The 18,865-nt window shown below is 47.9% G+C and overlaps 1 protein-coding gene across 6 annotated transcripts in view; it reads right to left on the bottom strand.

The window, feature by feature from the left end:
- The window catches only part of SYNE3 (spectrin repeat containing nuclear envelope family member 3), a 100,010-nt gene that overhangs the window by 63,636 nt on the left and 17,509 nt on the right, over window positions 1-18,865 (bottom strand). For 2 of the 6 annotated variants that reach the window (XM_053601523.1, XM_053601519.1), the window contains exon 2: window positions 10,308-10,448. The exons of 3 other annotated variants lie outside the window; for them this stretch is intronic. The gene's annotated coding sequence lies outside the window, so the exon portion shown is untranslated. Of the gene's footprint in view, window positions 1-2,366; window positions 2,611-10,307; window positions 10,449-18,865 lie in introns of those variants that run through there. One more of the 6 variants, XM_053601521.1, reaches the window with a different exon arrangement.

The raw sequence follows: 18,865 nt of genomic DNA, 5'->3' as shown, positions 1-18,865 counted from the left end.
AAGTCAGAGAGCCTTAGGAGCCATGTCCAGTATGCTAGATTTGACAGTGAGGACAATGGGCAGCCAGCAAGTGTTGGGCAAGGCGGGGAGGGTTGACACAGCTCCAGGAAGGCCACCCTGGCCAGGGTGGGCAGAGGAGGGAAGCACTTGAACAGAGGCAGGCTGGGGCTGGAGGGTTAGTGCAGAGATGGCGGCTTCACGCAGCCTAGGACAGGGGAAGGCAACGGGAGAGAAACTGTATTGGTTTAACCAAACCAAACTCTAGATTGGTTAAATGGAGACGGTATATATTTTTTTAAGAGACAGGGTCTTGCTCTGTTGCTGAGCTGGAGCACAGTGGTGTAAGGATCCTCCCACCTCAGCTTCCTACTGCACTGCAGTATGCCCAGCTAATTTTTTTTTTTTTCCTAAGAAGTCTTTCTCTGTGGCTCAGGCTGGTCTCAAACTCCTGACCTTAAGCAATCCTAAAATGCTGAGATTACAGTCATGAGCCACCATGCCCAGCCTGAAGAGAGTATTATTATTATTATTTTTTATTATTATTATTATTACAGAGTCTCAAGCTGTCTCCCTGGGTAGAGTGCCGTGGCATCACAGCTCACAGCAACCTCCAACTCTTGGGTTTAAGCAATTCTCTTGCGTCAACCTCCCAAGTAGCTGGGACTACAGGCACCCGCCACAATGCCTGGCTATTTTTTTGTTGCAGTTGTCATTGTTATTTAGCTGGCCAAGGCCAGGATCAAACCTGCTACCCTTGGTATATGTGGTTAGTGCCGTAACCACCGTGCTATGGGCATCGCCTGAAGATAGTATTATTAAAAATAAAAGGCCAGTGCACTGGCTCATGCCTGTAATTCTAACACTCAGGGAAGCCAAGGTGGGTGGGGTACTTGAGCTTGAGAGTTCGAGATCAGCCTAAAGACCCTGTCTCCACTAAAAATAGAAAAACTGAGGCAAGAGGATCACTTGAGCCCAAGAGTTCAAGATTGCTGTGAGCTATGATGCCACAGCACTCTACCCAGGGCAACAGCTTGAGACTATGTCTCAAAAAACAAAGAAACAAACAAAAATGGGCTATGCATTTTTCCAAGCATTTTAAAACATGACAAAAGCCCACAATGTGCTCAGAGTAAAATATAAGCTGCTTCTGTTTCCAAGCCCCTTCTGGGGCCATCTCTGGGGTGTGGCTGCAGGAGAGGGATTCTGGGCATGGCTCTGAGCTGGACCACTAAGTCAGCAAGAGGCCTGGCTAAGGGGAAGCTGAGTGTTTCCAGTTCAGCCTGGTGCTGGTTTGTGGAGGAAACGGTTAGAAAGAAAATAGCCTTAGTTTCAGAGCCTGTGTGGTTATCACAAATGACAGTTAGAAGTGATTTTTTTTTCTTGATGATGGAAAACTTGTGTTGGGGCAGAAGACAGAACAGTCTTGAAACTGAACACATACTCAGAAGACAGAACCTGGGTCAAAAGCCATTGCCCAGGAGACCAACCAGTCCCAGGAAGGAACAGTGCAGGTATGCTTTGAGAGAAGCTTCCAGAATCTGAGCTCCAGGCCTGAGCCATATCCTCAACCAGAGAGATCTTAAATAGAGTCACAGGGAAAGCCCAAGGCAAACTGAGGAAGCTGATGTGCTATGGAGAAGTGCGTGGTTCACCAAAGGATACTGGAAATGTGGTGGTATAGACTGAAAAAAAGAGAAAAGACCAGCAAGGGAAGAGGAAGGTGCTAACATTTGTGGAAGAATGAGATGCCCACAGTGCTAGTCACTTGTCCAAAAGCCTCCTTTTTCCATCCCTCTACATCTCAGTCTGAGAGAAAGCCCCCTCAGGGGCAGCAGAGGTAGAAGGGGGCTTCTGCTCAGCAAGCTGAGCTCTGCGGCCTCCCCCCCAGGGCCTCAGCAGCACGTCCTCCTCTAAGAACACCATGGGGCTGACGGGGGAAGGCGTGGGGAGCTCCTGCTTTGGTGTGTTGGACTCCAAAGCCCATGCTTGTCTCACTAGGCCACACTGCCGCTAAAATGAAGTCCAACTTCCTTACCACCTGGATCTCCAACAGAACTGCCCCTGGGTGACTGCAAGTCTACACTGGGCAGGGTCCAACCAGGCAGTGGAAACCTACTCCCAAGTCCAGCTGTGAACCAGAGGCATGTAATGAGGAGGTGAAGGAGCTGCACAGAGCCAAAGGGACTCCAGAGGTCAACACGAGGCTGGAGAGACAGAAGAACCTGTGTCACCAGACAAAGTTTGGAGGATGCCAAGCATCAGGAACTGGAGCCTGGAGGAGACACAACCACTGCAGAAGACCCTACCCGGCATGGGGAACCTTTCGAGAAACTCTCATCCTTCTTGGCCTCAGCCTGTGGACTTACCTCTGGCCTTGCCAGAAGCCAGCACAGGGGAGCCTGGACAATGCAGTCTTCAGAGGCTGGCCCTCCTACACCCTGGGGCAGAGCAGGGGACAGGGAAGAGTGGATGTGAGGGCCCCAGGCTGGAGCTGCACAGGCTGTCCACTGGAAGACCGAGAGTCCATCTGGGCACCAGCTCCCTTTGCCCTGGTTCTGAGACCAAGATCAACTGGCTGAGCTGCAATTTTGTCTCTGGGGAGCAGCCTTGCAAGGACAGGACACTGGCACTGACAAGAAGGCCTCGTGGCAACTGCCTGCCAGGTCGGCAGCATGGATTGCCAGCTGGGGCTCAAAGTCCTGTCTCCTGGGGGTTGGTTGGCTTAAACACCTGCCCTGTCCCTTCCCTGTCCCAGGTTCTGCAAAACTCAGGATGCTGGGCGGTACCCCTACTTGGCTCTGTAGTGTCATGGGTGAGGGGCAGATATCCCACAAGGAGCAGATTAGGACAGCCCCCTGCCTCAATCCCTTCAATATCCTAACGGCAATTTTAAAATGCTCTGGGGATCTGTAAACATTGTAATATGTCTTGCCACTTGATGATCCAGAAAAGCCTCTAAGAATCCTGCTCAAGACCTACCAAATCCCACCAGGGAACACCCCTGAGACATGACACTAAAGCCCTCCCAAGCAAAGACAGGGACAAAGCCAGGTTCACAGAGCAACTATCATGAGGTTGGCATTATTTGTCCCATTTTACAAAGGTGGAAACCAAGACTCAGAGAAACAAATAGCCTGCCCCAAAGTCATGGATTTGGAATTAAAGATAATAACAGTAATAGCCACCTTTGCCTGGCATTCTGTTTGTGCCTGACTCTGTGATAAAAGATTGATAGCTATTGAATCCTTTACTCTGAAAAGACCCAGTGAGTCACTTACTATTTATTATCCCTACTGTATAGCTGAGAAAACTCAGGCTCAGTGATACTTAGATGCTGCCCAGAGTCACAGGCAGGACTTGAACCCAAGAAGGGCTGAGTTCAAAGTCTTTGCTCTTCACCCCCACTGTCCTATGCAGCTCCACAGTCCTGCCTGGACCTCCCAGCTATGTGGTGTGGGGATCCCAGGTGACCGGCACTCTGTGGGCAGTTGTGAATAAGCAGGTGTAAATCTAGGCCTCACTTCTGAGTTCAGGATGACCTGAGCCCTCAGCGACCAGGCCTGACTCGGTCACACTGTGCCTCATCACTCCATTTCTGTGCCAGCCCAAATGCATATGGACATTTTGTTCTACAAAAAGGAAGACGTCGGAATTCAGACCCAGTAGACTCCTGCTCTCATGGCAGCCCTATGAGCAATGTCATCCTGGCACTTCTGCTCTGTCAACCTGGCCAGGGGCTGCCCACCCACCACATGCTGACCGAAGTTCTGGCAGAGGCTTGCTCCCCTTGCCGTGACTCATTCGCTGTCCCGTGACTCAGGCCCGCCCTGCCGCACACAGTTTCCACCCTTGCTCTCTCTCTCCCACTTCTTTCTTATACTCGGTAGAATTTTAGGAACTGAGCTGCAGCTGGTTTTAATCCCAAAGCTTATTCCAGTGGATTCTGGATGCTCTCTCTTGTTTACTGATCACCAACAAGTTGCAGGGACGTGATCGTCCAGAGTAGCCATCATCCACAGGTCGCCCTGAGAGGATGGACCTCGGCGACTCTCTCTAATGTGGCATTAGCAGAAGGTGATTCAGAGAATAAAGTGTGTGCAAAGGAGGGATGGGCGCTCTCAAGGAGCATGACGTGGCCAATGGACCAGGCACACCCGAATCTTATTTAATCTTACCACGACCCTCCAAGGTAGCTGAATCTAGAGTTAGGAACAATTACTGTTCACTTTACAAACAAACAGAGGCCTGGACAGGTTAAGCCGCACCGGCTGCAGAACCACTCTGTTCTCTGTCCAGTGGTTATGAATGGTTACACAGAAAACTTCACTCTGTAAGGAGATTGTAAGGTCCACTTTACAATTACAGCCACAAAGAAGACTAGCCAAGACTAGACTGCTTTCAAGACAAATGCTCCAAAAGCCATCTCAGTCAGCCCCGCCATCACAGATAAATGTCATTTGGCAGTGAAAGGCAGCTGCTCTCTGACCCAGCTCCATCGAAGATATGCTGACTATAGACCCGTATTTCCAACCACCCTTAAATGAGTTAACCCCTTCAGGCACAACAGGCACAGTCTAGAGGACACCACGATTGCTGCCTGGGAAACACTGGCCTTGGCAATGTGAAAATACAAATGTTTGAAAGGGCCGAGGAGGCACAGGGCAACTAGGAGAAATGAGGGAATGGTGGGGAGGGCTGCAGGGCAGGAACAGAGTGTGTGCAAGGTGCAGAGATGGTCCCCAGCCGTGGGGGTTAGGAAGGGTGAAGACTAGGCCGCTAGGCTGCACCCAGAGGAAAGGCGTCCCTGGGGCAGGGCAGGTGGCATGGGGTGACACCTTAGCTCCTGGGACCAGGTGTGATTGGCTCAGGCTTTGGGAAGGCAGTCAATCAGACTCTCCAAGGGAGAGCTCCCTGGTTATTCTCATGGGGTCCTGAGGGACAGCCTGGCTATGGGTGACAGCAGGGTGCTGGCAGTATGGGTGTAGCCCATCAGAGGGTAGGCAGGGGATGGCTGTTCACTGCAGGTCAGAGAGTTAGGGCACAGGTCCTGTCCTGGCTGGCACATTGAGTGCCACACACCACAGGTGTGAAATGAGCAGACCAATCAATGCAGCTGGTTGTATTGTTTTTTTATACAGTGGGTGTGAAATGAATTTAGGGGTCTGGATCTAAAAAGCTTTGTAAGGAAAGAAAGTAGAACAGACGGGCTCCACGCCCATAGCTCACTGGTTAGGGCCTCAGCCATATACACTGAAGCTGGCGGGTTCAAGCCCTGGCCAGGCCTGCTAAACAACAATGACAAACACAACCAAAAAAATAGCCAGGCACGGGCGGCGCCTGTGGCTCAAGGAGTTGGGTGCCGGTCCCATATGCCGGAGGTGGCAGGTTCAAACCTAGCCCGAGCCAAAAACCACAAAAAAAAAAAAATAGCCAGGCATTGTGGCAGACACCTGTAGTCCCAGCTACTTGGGAGGCTGAGGCAAGAGAATCGCTTAAGCCCAAGAGTTGAGGTTGCTGTGAGCTGTGATGCCACAGCACTCTACTAAGGACAACATAGTGAGACTCTGTCTCAAAAAAAAAAAAAAAAAAAAACAGAAAGAAGAGGCGGCACCTGTGGCTCAAAGGAGTAGGGTGCCGGCCCCATATGCCGGAGGTGGTGGGTTCTAACCCAGCCCCAGCCAAAAAAAAAAAAAAATGGTAAAGCGTCAAAGTCCACAGAACCCCTGCTTTCCTGCCCCCGCTGCATCACTCATTTGTTTCAGAGCAGGCCTCCTCCTTTTGGAGGATGGAGTGAGGGGCCTCTACCTCCTTTCTGTATTCTTTTCTTTTTCTTTTTTTTGAGACAGAGTCTCATTTTGTCACCCTTGGTACAGTGCTGTGGCATCATAGCTCACAGCAACTCTTACAGCAAATTCTCAGACCTAAGTGATTCCTCCCTTTCTAAATTCTGATGTATTCTCTTCACATGGCTCCCCTGGCTTCAAGAGAGCTGCACACCCAGTGACCCTTCTGTTCAATGAACAGACCTGAAGACACTCACCTGCCGGCAGAATACACAATCCCGAGAGCCCCGGAGGCACCTGAGGGAGCTGGCTGCCCCCCACTAGAAGCAAGGCACCCTAAACCACAGGGCCACCAGAGCTCCAGCCTCACCTCCTGAGGCCACCTCTCCCTCACAGACCCTGTTCCCTCCAGGAACACCTAGGGTTGTTCCTTGCACACCAGGCCTCCCCCTCCCCTCCTCCTTGCTCTGCCTTTGCCTGGCCTACACCCCTCCCTCTAGGATACCCAGCATCCCCGGAGGCTGCATCCTCCCGTAAGCCTTGCTGACTGTGGTGCCTGCTCTGTGTAAATATGAATGAACAGGACTTCTCCCACCTCGCCCCGAGGACCAGGAGAGTCTCAGTGGGAAGAAGAGGTCAGGGGCTGGGTTGGTGAGGACAGCACCCTGCACTCGAGGGGTACACTGTTCCTGTACCACCGCCTCCTTCAGCTCCATCAGCACGATGCAGGGAAGAAGGGAGGAAGCTCTGTGAACCCTCTGGAAGCCTGAGGAAGTAGCCTTTCCCTGCCCACATGCAGGGGAGGGAAAACAACACCCACACTCTCAAGCACCTGTGGATGAACCTTCATGGCCCTAGTCCCTGAGGAGAGTTCTCCATCTGACTGCCAGCACAACCAATCCCAGTTACTATTCCAGCCCCAGGGCCTCAGGGCCTGCTGAGATCTGGTTGAGTGAGGTGGAACCAGCAGGATGTCCATGCTCTTGTACTTGCACCTGCCTTCACCTTGCCCAGTGACCAGCACCCCTGGCAGCACCCTGGGCACTGATAGACGCCCCCCATTTACTTCCTCCTGCCCTCTCTCCAGGGTCTCACTGGCCTACGGAGTCAGAGGTGGGAGTGCACATAGGCCTCCTCCTCCCCTGGTGTTTCATGCCTTCTCCCCACACAGGGAACATCCCCAAGCCCTCCAGACCTGCTTAGCAAGCTGGCCCTACCTTCCGGGGTACCTGCCACCTAGAAGCAGCTGCTAGTCCAGAGTCTAGGTCACCTGGCCACAGTTCTCCTCGGCTCTCAGCCCCTAATAATACTTGAACAGGGCTCAGTATCCGTAGCACAGTGATTACAGTGCCAGCTACATACACCAAGGGAGCCAGGTTCAAACCTGGCCCAGGCCAGCTAAACAACAATGACAACTGCAACAAAAAATAGCCAGGCGTTGTGGCGGGCGCCTATAGTCCCAGCTACCTGGGAGGCTGAGGCAAGAGAATCACTAAGCCTGAGAGTTTGAGGTTGCTGTGAGCTGTGATGCTACAGCACTCTACTAAGTGTGACATAGTGAGACTCTGTCTCAGAAAAAACAAAAAAAACTTGCACAGACCTTGTAAAAGAAAGGTAGGGCTGCACAGTGATCTCAACCCCACTCCTATCAACATGGACTACGCAAAGAATTAAAAACTTCCCATAGAACTCATGGTCTTCAGAGAAACTTTTCCTAGACCCCAAATCAAAAACACCTGGCCTGAAGGATGAAGTCAGCACTTTTCAGGGACCTAACCCCACAGTCCTACCTTACCACACTCTCCTGGCCCTGCAGGCACCACATTGAAGATGCTTCCAGAAGCTTAGAGTCTGGATGGCACGTTCCCAGGGAGTTCTGCCCGGAAAGTCCTTCCCATACCCTCCCTCTCCCCACCCCTCCTTCTCTTCTCCTAGCAGACTCTTCCCTGTTCTCGAGACTCAGCTCACAGCCACTCAGGGCAACAACTTTTCAGCCTCCACTTCCCCCAGCAGAAATGACCTCTCCCTCATTGGGGTCCCTGCGGGCCCTGTGCACGCGACCATTTATGGCATGTCTACTAAGCATCTTACATGGATTTTCCCATGTTCTCCTCCCAACAACCCGGAGGGGTAGAGACTATTATTGTTCCCATTTCTCAAGGAGAAAACTGAGGCTCAGAGGGGCATGGCAAGGTCGGGGACAGGGTGAAAATGGGAAACAGCACCCCCACCGCACTGTTCGTATTTGTTGGGGTATATATCACAGGAGCTCCCTGAAGAAGGACAATGTCAGATTCATCTTATTAATTGATTGGCTGGAAATTAGGGTTGTCATTATTTTTAACAGCTTTATTGGGAGTGTAATTAATAAATGAGAAACTTCACACACTTAATATTCACAATTTGACAAGTTTTGACGTATACACCAATAAAACCATCATCCCAATCAATGTAATGAACATCCCTATTGACTCCACACAGTTCCCTGACCCTCTTGATAAACCCTGTCCCAGGAAACCACTGATCTAGACTAGCTTGCATTTTCTAGAGTTTTATACATGAATGGAATAATCCAGGACATACAATTGACCCTTGAACAACACAGGTTGGAACTACATGAAACTACTTCTATGTAGATCTTCTGTTGCCTCTGCCACCCCAAGACAGCAAGACCAACCTTCCTTCTTCCTCCTTGGACTACTCAATATGAAGATCACCAAGATGAAGACCTTTGTGATGATCCACTTCCACCGAATGAATAGTAAATATATTGTCCTTTTCTTATGATTTTCTTAATAACATTTTCATTTCTCTAGCTTATTTTATTCTAATAATACAGCATACAATACATATAACAAACACAATATGTGTTATTCGGCTATTTATGTTATCAGTAAGGCTTTTGGTCAGCAATGGGCTATTAGTAGTTACGTTTGGGGAGAGTGACAAGTTATATGCAAATTTTCTTTTATTTTTATTATTATATTTTAATTTTGGTGGAGGTTTTTTTGTTAGTAGTTTATTTGTTCTTGAGACAGAGTCTTGCTCTGTTGCCTAGGCTGCACGCCATTCCATCAGCCTAGCTCACAGCAACCTCAAACTCCTAGGCTCAAACAATCCTCCCACCCCAGCCTTCTGACTAGCTAGGACTATAGGCGCCACCACAATGCCTGTCTGATTTTTCTGTTTTTATTAGAGATGAGGTCTTGCTCTTTCTCAAACTAGTCTTGAACTCCTGAGCTCAAGCCTTCCTCCTGCCTTGGCCTCCTGGTACTAGATTACAGGAGTGAACCACCACACCTGGCCGATATACAAATTTTCAACTGTGTGGCCTGGTTCTTCCAACCCTCACAATGTTCCATGGTCAACAGTACTGTTATTTTTTTGCGTGGGGGTGGCATCCAGCTTGTTATATTCAGCACAGTTACTAAGATTCATCCACATGGTTGCCCGTATCTGCTGTTCATTCCTTTTTGTTGCTGAGTAATATTCCTATGCCACAGGCAGTTTATTCATTCACCCACTGATGGACAGTTTCTGGCTATTACTAATAAACATTCGTTTTCATTTCTCTTGCAGAAACACCGAGAAGTGAAATGGCTGGATTGTATGTTAGGTATATGTTTGCATTTTTAAGAAACTGCCAAACTGTTTTCCAAAATGGCTGCACCACTTCCCCTTCCCACCAGCCAGGGGTGAGTTTCAATTCCTGCACATCCTCACTGACACTATGATGGTCAGCTTTTCTGTTTTTTTCTTTTGTAAGGCAACCAGGAAACAAAGTTAACTGAGGAAGAGAAAGGTAGTTTTACAGAGATAAGAGCAAGATGCGTTCACCACACACAGAGAACAGACCTCCATTGCCAGGGCAAAGGGGCCTATGGTCAGCTTTTTCAATCTTAGCCCTTCTGATTGATAAATAATATCTCACTGTAGTTTTAATGTGCAGTCCCAAATGACAAATCATCTTACTTAATTTTACATTTGTGATCTAGGACACCTGACTGAGCTTTCAGGCTCTGTGCTAAGCATCTCCTCCCATGAGGTTCCTTGGGGTGCTCAGCCCCAGGGCTGTTGGCTGAAGGTTAAGGGAGTGAGCAGTTGAGCAGATCCCTGCTCCAATCCCAAGGACATTGCCAGCCAACTCCTTGAACTCAGGCATCTCTCAGAAAAAAACCAGCACCATGAACCAACAGCCAAGAACTTGTAAAATTAGAAAAACAAATGAAGTCACCCCTAGTGCATCAGGCTCTCTGAGCGCCCAAAGTGCATTTCCCGGGAGCTTCTATTCCATCCTCCTGGAGGTCCCAGACAGGTCCCTGGCATAGGGTTAAAATCAATTATGTGGACCTGATTCCAATCCAGCTCCCCTGAACTTTGAGCCTGTTGTTCTCATTTGAACCTTAAATGCACCTGGGCAAAGCCCTTGCCTATTTTGATCACAATACTCAGGACAGACATGGACACATGCGTGCACATATTTATGAACAGAGATAGAAACCTGGAAATACGCATAATACCTACCTGTTAAGTGTTCAGTAGATATTCAAAGTGTCCAGTTTTTCTTTTTCTTTTTTTTTTTAACTAAAAGAAGTATGAAGCCCAGGTGAGCATCTCTCTGCCTTTAGCAGTCCTTGATATACAGGTCCTGCTCATTCAGGGGAACTGAGAAAGGCCAGAGCAGAGGTGAGAATGGACATCAGCACAGACTCTGCCAACCTCAAGATACAAGCTTTCATTCAGGCCACGAGTGGATAAGGGGACATGGGTTCCACTGTGGCCTCTGCTACTAACTACCTCCCAAACCCCAGTGTCCTCATTGATAAAATGAGAACAATAGTTGCCACCTGACTTCTATCCCCCACTGAGATGATTGAGTCTTAAATTGGAAGGCTGTTGTGCAAAAGAGCACATTCCAATCACCTTCAAACTTTTTTCAATATAATCACTGTTAGTAAGGGAAATATACGCTGCTAAGAAGCCCTGCCCTATCCAAATGTGAAAGGCCATCCTTATCTTTTGTGCTTGCAACCTAAAGGCTAATGTACCATGTTACCATGTTACAACGTGTAATAGCCATGGGCTGTAACATTCGATCACAAGGTGGGCACAGCATGCTGGAGTAATGCTTCCATGTTACAGGCTGAAGTCCAACCTATAACAACCAAAGACCTTAGTAAGAGCTACCCCTGTGCCAGGTCATTTTCTAAAGCAGTATACAGCGTTTTAGAAACAAATACCCTATCAGCTAGATGCTATAATAATATATCCCTATCTTATAGACAAGGAAACAAGGCACAGAGATGTTAAAATAACTTTCCCCAAAGCATGCAGAATAGGTATTGAAACTTGAGCAGTCTGGGCGGCGCCTGTGGCTCAGTCGGTAAGGCGCCGGCCCCATATACCGAGGGTGGCGGGTTCAAACCCGGCCACGGCCAAACTGCAACCAAAAAATAGCCGGGCGTTGTGGTGGGCGCCTGTAGTCCCAGCTACTCGGGAGGCTGAGGCAAGAGAATCGCTTAAGTCCAGGAGTTGGAGGTTGCTGTGAGCTGTGTGAGGCCGCAGCACTCTACTAAGGGCCATAAGTGAGACTCTGTCTCTACAAAAAAAAAAAAAAGAAACTTGAGCAGTCTGGCTCTGAGGATTGCCTCTCAACCCTAAACTGTACTAGTGGACAGGTGTTTAGCACTCACCCGTCAGTGTGCTGTGGCTGGTCAGAGAGCCAAAGGGGTGAGTAAAGTAATAGCTGTAGCTGGATGGCAGGGGAAAGAGCCGTGAAGATTTGTCTGCCATGGCTTTACTCCATAGCTCAGTCTGACACTCTGAAGGTATGGCCCGGACAAGTGTTTGCCACTTGGGCCAGGCCTGGGATCCTATCGGCAAAGCCATGCATTGCCATCCACCTCCTTGCACCTGTAGCTCATGGTACACAGGACTAGCCAGCATACCTGACTCAGCTCCTGATCACTGGCTGATACGTCTATCTTCCCTTTGGAATGCCACCCTCAAGGGCAGGGCTGTATCTCATCCTCTGAGTGCTCAGGCCTGGAACACAGCTGGCCCAGGGTAGGAGGGAGGGCTGCGTTTGAAGTGAATGTGCACAACACCAGCAGCCTTGGGAAGGCAGGGCCGGCTGTTGTGGAGCCACGCCAGGGTAGGAAGTCACGGGAACAGCCCATAGTTTGAGACAGGCTCCAGATCTCAGGCTGTGAATCATGGCTCATGGGATGAAAGGAGCACATGAAAGGTTCATGTGGAAACCTCCCTGAATCTCGGAATATCACAATCAGTTCAGTTCTTAGGAATTTTCTTATCCAGATGTGCCATTTTATAGATGGGGAGACTAAGGCTTAATGAAGGAAATAGATGTTTGCAAGATCTTGCAGATGCTCATTGGCAGAGTTATGACCAGGACTTATCTCGATATGAAAACACCTGTGCCTCCTACAAGGAGCATTTCATTTCTTCAAAATGACCCACAGAGAAAGAAACAACTGACTCTCATATTTATAGACAATTTTCAACAAGGAAGCTGAGATAATTAAATGGGAAAAAGATAATCTTTTCAACAAATGGTGCTGGGATAACATCATAAACACATGCAAATTACGTATCTGTTAAGGTACTTATATCTAGAATATTCAAAGAACTCTTAAAACTCAATAATAAAAAGACAACCCGGCTCAGCTCCTGTGGCTCAAACAGCTAAGGCACCAGCCACATACACCTGAGCTGGCGGGTTAAAATCCAGCCTGGGCCTGCCAAAACAACAATGACAGCTGCAACCAAAAAATAGCCAGGCATTGTGGCAGGCCTGTAGTCCCAGGTACTTGGGAGGCGGAGGCGGGAGAATTGCTTGAGCCCAGGAGTTGGAGGTTGCTGTGAGCTGTGATGCCACGGCACTCTACCCAGGGTGACAGTTTGAGGCTCTGTCTAAAAAAATAAAATTAAATTAAAAAAAGACAACCCAATTATAAACAAGGCAAAGGATATAAATAGACATTTCTTTAAAGAAGATGTGCATATAAATGGTCAATCAGCACACTGAAAAGCTCAGAAATGACATTCAAGGTCATTAGCCATAAGGCAAGTGCAAATTAAAAGCAAAATAAGATAGGACTTCATACCCATTAGAATGGCCATAATCAAAAAAACTGATGACAAGTGTGGGTGAAGATGTAAAGATATCAGAACTTTCATGCTGCTGATAGGAATATAAATGGCACAGCCACTTGGGAAAGCAGTCTGGTGGTTGCTTGATTGATTAGACACAGAGTTACCATATGATCCAGCAATTCCATTCTTAACATATATACTCAAGAGAAATGAAAAATAGGTCCACACAAAAACTTGTAATAAGCATTTGTGATAGCCAAAAAAGTGGAAGTAACCTAAGTGTCAATCAACTAATAAATGAATAAATAAAATGTGATCTATACATGCAATGGAATGCTATTTAGCACTAAAAAAGAATTAAAGCTAGGCATGGTGGTGTGTGTCTATAGTCCCAGCTACTCAGGAGGCTGACCCTGGAGGGGGTCTTGAGCCCAGGAGTTCAAGGCTGCAGTGACCTATAATCACACCACTGCACTCTAGCTTAGGTGGCAGAGGAAGTAGATTAGTGGTTGCCTAGGGCTAGGGAGTTAGGAGGGTTGCAGATTAACTGCTAAAGAGGCAGGGTTCTTTCTGGAGTAATAAGAATATTCTAAAGATTCTGTATGGTTAACTGTGCAACTATGTGCATATAATAAAAGATACTGAATTGTACACTTCAAATGGGTGAATTATATGCGATGTAAATTGTATCTCAATAACACTGTTTTAAAAAATCCAGAAATCCAAAACTAAGAAAGATTCAAACTGACTTAGTTTAACCATTCATCTCTGCTTGAATTTCCTTATAAGTAGACCCACTACAAGGTTCCCAGGACTCTCGCACATCTTTAGTGACAGGTGACTCGCTACCTTCTTGAGATAGCCTATCCTGTTGTCATGAGCTCAGATAAGGCTATTCTACCTTCCAGGGAGCTAAAACTTGTACACTGTCAATGGTGTGCCAATGTAAAGAAAGGCAAAGAACTGCCTGAGATCTTTTTCAAAGTGGACAGTGGCGCCTTCCACGTACTGAGCATGTGCAAGGTTCCACCTCGCTAGCCATTCATTACTGCACCTGATCTTTAAGACAACTTTGAAGCTTGATATCATCATCCCATTTCTGAGGTCACTGAGTCTCTGAGAGATAAAATAGCTTGATTCTAAAATCTCAGAATTGGTCACTGTTACTGCCCAGGAGGCAGAGCTTGGATTTGAACCTGGGTCTGTTGAACCCTAGAGCTGCAGCTGACCCAGGTGCATAATTTGGGGTTTGAAATCCTGTGAGGAACAAACCCTTGCCCTGAGACAAGCTACTCAATTCAATTCAATAGCATTTGCTAAGTTGATAATCATAATTTATACTGGAGAGTCAGGTCTTAATATCTATTCCCACTATACAGATGAGGACACTGAAGTTGGGAGAAGTTTCCTGGCCTGCCCCCGGTCCCAGAGCTGGTTGCTGGGAGCCCAGGAGTCAAATCTAAGATGCTTTAACTTCCCTATCCAGAAGTGCCTGGTGCATTTTGGGCCTACAGGTTCCACAGCTCAGGGTCCAGACCAAGAACTCTGAATGAGAATGTTGAGAATATTAGATGCAGAGGAATACCAGATAGTCTTAGAGCCCAGAGGAAGAAGTAACAATCCTGGTCAACAGTCCAGGAGCTCAGAGAGAAGGAAACACCCTAGCTGAGACAGGAAGGGATAAGATGAGAAGTGGGAAAGGGCAGGGCTGAGGTCAGGCTGCAGGGTGGGCTTGAGAACTGTTAGCAAAGGTAAACAGAAGGGAGCAGCGTGGAGAGCAGGCTGTGCAGGATTCCAAAGGGTTCTTTGGGTTTTATTCTGTGCGTGACAGCGATCCAATGTGGGTTTGCAATCAAGGGAGAGGCATGGCCTCATCAGTACCTGGTAACAGGATGCACAAGCTGACAAGTCAGTATCTGCTAGGCTCTCTGGAAGCCACGTTTGACCAAGCAGAGTCCGTGCAACATGGCACCATAGGTCATATGCTAGGAAATGCCTTTTCTTTCCTTTCAGAAACAGAATCTCATTCTATCATCCTGGGTAGAGTGCCATGGTGTTATAGCTCACAGCAACCTAAAACCTTTGGGCTCAAGCAATCCTCTTACCTCAGTCTCCTGAGTGGCTAGGATTATAGATGCCTACCATGACACCAGGCTAGTTTTTCTATTTCTTTTAGTAGAGATGGAGTCTCACTCTTGCTCAGGCTGGTTTTGAACTCCTGAGCTCAAGCAATTCACCCACCTTGACCTCCCCGAGTACGTGAGCCACTGCGCCCTGCCTAGAAATCCCTTGTAAAGTGCCACTGAATCCTAAGGTACCCTTTTCACTGTAAACCTGCTCTTCCAAAAAAAAAAAAAGCCAAGAATTCATGTAGAAGGGTCTTTTCTCAAGAACTGATTAAACTTGCAAACCTCTAGTGAGCTCTGGAGAGCAGCCTTCATTCCACTCAAGGGTGTCCGCCCAAAGTCTGTCCTCATTGTTCCCTCTCCCTAAAAAACACCCCACTGCAGGCGGCGCCTGTGGCTCAGTTGGTAAGGCGCCAGCCCCATATACTGAGGGTGGCCGGTTCAAACCCTGCCCCGGCCAAACTGCAACCAAAAAATAGCCGGGTGTTGTGGCAAGCGCCTGTAGTTCCAGCTACTTGGGAGGCTGAGGCAAGAGAATCGCTTAAGCCCAGGAGTTGGAGGTTGCTGTGAGCTGTGTGAGGCCACGGCACTCTACTGAGGGCCATAAAGTGAGACTCTGTCTCTACAAAAAAAAAAAAACCCACTGTGCACACCTTGGCCAATGTCATTTGACCTTGGAGTCGCCTGCTTGCTGCTGCCCTGCCCTCCATCCTGGGTCATCTGCCACCCTGTGATTGCCCTGAATGTTGTTAAGGTCATCATGGGTTTTGACCTTTGGATGCCAAAGAAGGTTCCTGTGGGTTAGGTAAAATGTCACCAAAACCCGTCATATTGACAAAAGTTCCCATGTGTGAGATTACCTGCTGGGTGCCAGGCCCTGGGAAGACACAATAAAGGCCCCATCTCTGCAAACCATTGAGTGACTGTGCCACTTCAGAGAGGGGGAAACCGAGGCTGGGAAGGTCCAGCTCTCCTGCCCATGACAGACAGCTGTGAGGGATAGAGCTGGGAGCAAGCCCAGGCTTGCCTGATTCTAGCACCCACGCCATGCTACAAGATGGTCAGCAGAATGCGGAAGTGAGTCAGGAAGGCAAAGAAGGAGGGTTTCTGTTTTAGTCAGAACAGGATTTCCCATCACACAACCGACCAACTGCAGAGACAGGGTGGGGGGAGAACACCAGTGGCTCAGGCTGGCAAGGTACCCACCTCAGACCGGCCCTTTGTGGTGAGTATGCCTGAGATGGGGACATCCCGAGAGGCATGCAAGGCTTGAGGTTACTGCTGACAGGCCTGGCGAGGCCCCCACAAGAGATCTCTTGAGACTATAGCTTGAAATGAATCAGGCAGAAGAGACTGATGGACACCTGTGGGGACCCTGGACTGGGGTTCCAGGAACTGAAGGCCGAGCAAAACGCAACTCACTCCCACCACTGTCCCCTGCCTTCTCCTTCCACTCGGCAGGCCCTGCTGGTGAAGGTGAAGGTGTGTCCTCAAAGGACCGGAGGTAACAAGTAGAAAGTTGAGCCGGGCCATGTCATCTTCCAACCAAGAACCACACCAGGCCCAGCTTCTCTCTATCCCAAAGCTTGGGAGATGCTTAATTCATTTTATGACAAATCTCATTTCACAATCTACTCCATACAGACACTGCAGTTGGTGCTGGAGATCACAGAGACAGACCAAACCAACAAGATCCTGCTGCCCTGACAAAGCTTATGCTCTGGGTGACCTGACAGCTCAGTGCCCCTCTCCTCTTCTGGACAGTGGGCATACTCAACATCTGTGGACTTCCTCTCTTGCCCCTTGCTGGGACTACAGGAAAATGACATCATGCCTAGATAATTTTTTTGTATTTTTTGTAGAAATGGGGGTCTCCCTATTGGCAAGGCTGGTCTCGAAGCTTGGATTTGAACATGGCCTCCTGGAATCCTCCCACTTCAGCCTCACAAAATGCTGGGATTACAGGTGTGAGCCACCATGCCTGGCCTCCAGGGACACTTTCTAATAACTGTTAAGGATGCAAAGCTGATTGTTGCTGAAAAGCTATAATAGCCTTAGCCAAATAGATTTAACATTTCTGACTTCACTTACTCACCTTTAAAGTGGGAATACTAATAGTATAAACTCCTTCCTATTCATTTGAAGTGAGTTAATACTGGCAATGTGCTTGGACCAGTGTTGGTACACAGTAGGTGCTATGTAAGTGCTTGTTAAATAAATAATAAATTTGCAAAGTGCCAGTTCTCCTAAGGGGGGCAAAACCAAAGATGCAACCTAAGAATCCAGCAAAAAGGAAATGGTTAAGGAAAGTTTGTGACATCTGTCCACTCCATGGAATATTCTGGGCCATTTACAATGAGAAATTAACTTTCTGGAATAGGCTTGGTGCCTGTGGCTCAAGTAGCCAAGGCACCAGCCACATACACCTGAGCTGGCAGGTTTGAATCCAGCCCGGGCCTGCCAAACAACAATGACGGCCAAAAAATAACCAGGTGTTGTGGCAGGTGCCTATAGTCCCAGCTACGTGGGAGGCAGAGGCAGGAGAATCGCTTGAGCCCAGGAGTTGGAGGTTGCTGTGAGCTGTGATGCCACAGTACTCTAACCAGGGCAACAGCTTAAGGCTCTGTCACAAAACAAACAAACAAACAAAAAAACTTCCTGGAATAGTATATGGCTGCAGAGCAAAAAGAGCCTGCTGGGAAACATTTTCTGAAAAGGACCAGATGGTAAATCATTTAGGCTTTGCAAACTATAGGGTCTCTGTCACAACTCCTCAAATCTGTCATGGTAGTGTGAAAATAGCCATGGATAACATGTAAATGAGTCTGGCAGTGTTTCAATAAAACTTTATTTATAAAATCAAGTAGTATTTGGCCAAGAGTCCAGTTTGCCAACCTCTGCTTGGAAGTCATGTAAAAACCGTGTCAAAAAAGATGAAGATTGAAAGCAACATAGAACAATGTAGATCTGTGGAATCATCGGTACATTTCTAAACTTTCAGTTTCCTTGAGGAGGTATTAACAGTATTTTTTTTAAATTAAAGGTCTTTAACGTTACATACTAATCACAAATTAAAAGATTTCATGGTTCCATTAGACTTTTAGAATAAGAGTATTAAGCCCATTATTCCCATTATGCTATCCAGAAAAGGTATAGATGTTTTTTTTTTTTTTGCAGTTTTTGGCCGGGGCTGGGTTTGAACCCCACTTCTTTGAGCCACAGGCACCACCCAAAAGATATAGACTTTAAAGTATGGACAAGGTAGGACTGAACTGGCTTCTCAATCTACTAGCTGTGTGACCTAGAAAGTTTATTAGCCTCTCTGTTCCTAGTTTCTTCACTTTTAAAATGAGAATAACAATGGTACTATCAACATGCAAGAGCCTGGCACTGGGCACAGGACACAATAGGTCCTCAGTACAAAGGTGTCACCTGTCAGTCCCACCTGGGCTGGATCCTGCTGACCCTGAGTCTATGGCAGCACCAGGGACAAGGCTGACTAGAAAGCCCAGCATGCTTTGCTTTCCAGCTAAGAAAAAGTTCCCTGGGTGCTGCCTGTGGCTCAAGGAGTAGGGCACTGGGCCCATATACAGGAGATGGCAGGTTCAAACCCAGCCCCAGCCAAAACTGCAAAAAAAAAAAAAAAAAGAAAGAAAAAGAAAAAGAAAAAATCCCCTCCATAAATTCAAATTCGGGTTTAGTTTAAAAGAACCCCTTGGCCCTTGCTTTTAATTCAATAAATGGCATCCCAGCCTGAGGAATGGCAGGACTTGTTCCAAATGGGAATGCTTGGGGGATGTTTCCTTTCATTTCCGAGGAAAGTGGCCAGTTTTGCGGGAG

Source organism: Nycticebus coucang, chromosome 9 (assembly GCF_027406575.1).
Source record: "Nycticebus coucang isolate mNycCou1 chromosome 9, mNycCou1.pri, whole genome shotgun sequence".
Lineage (NCBI taxonomy): Eukaryota > Metazoa > Chordata > Mammalia > Primates > Lorisidae > Nycticebus > Nycticebus coucang.
The sequence above is the reverse complement of the archived record's forward strand: the minus strand, read 5'-3'. Positions and strand labels throughout refer to the sequence as shown.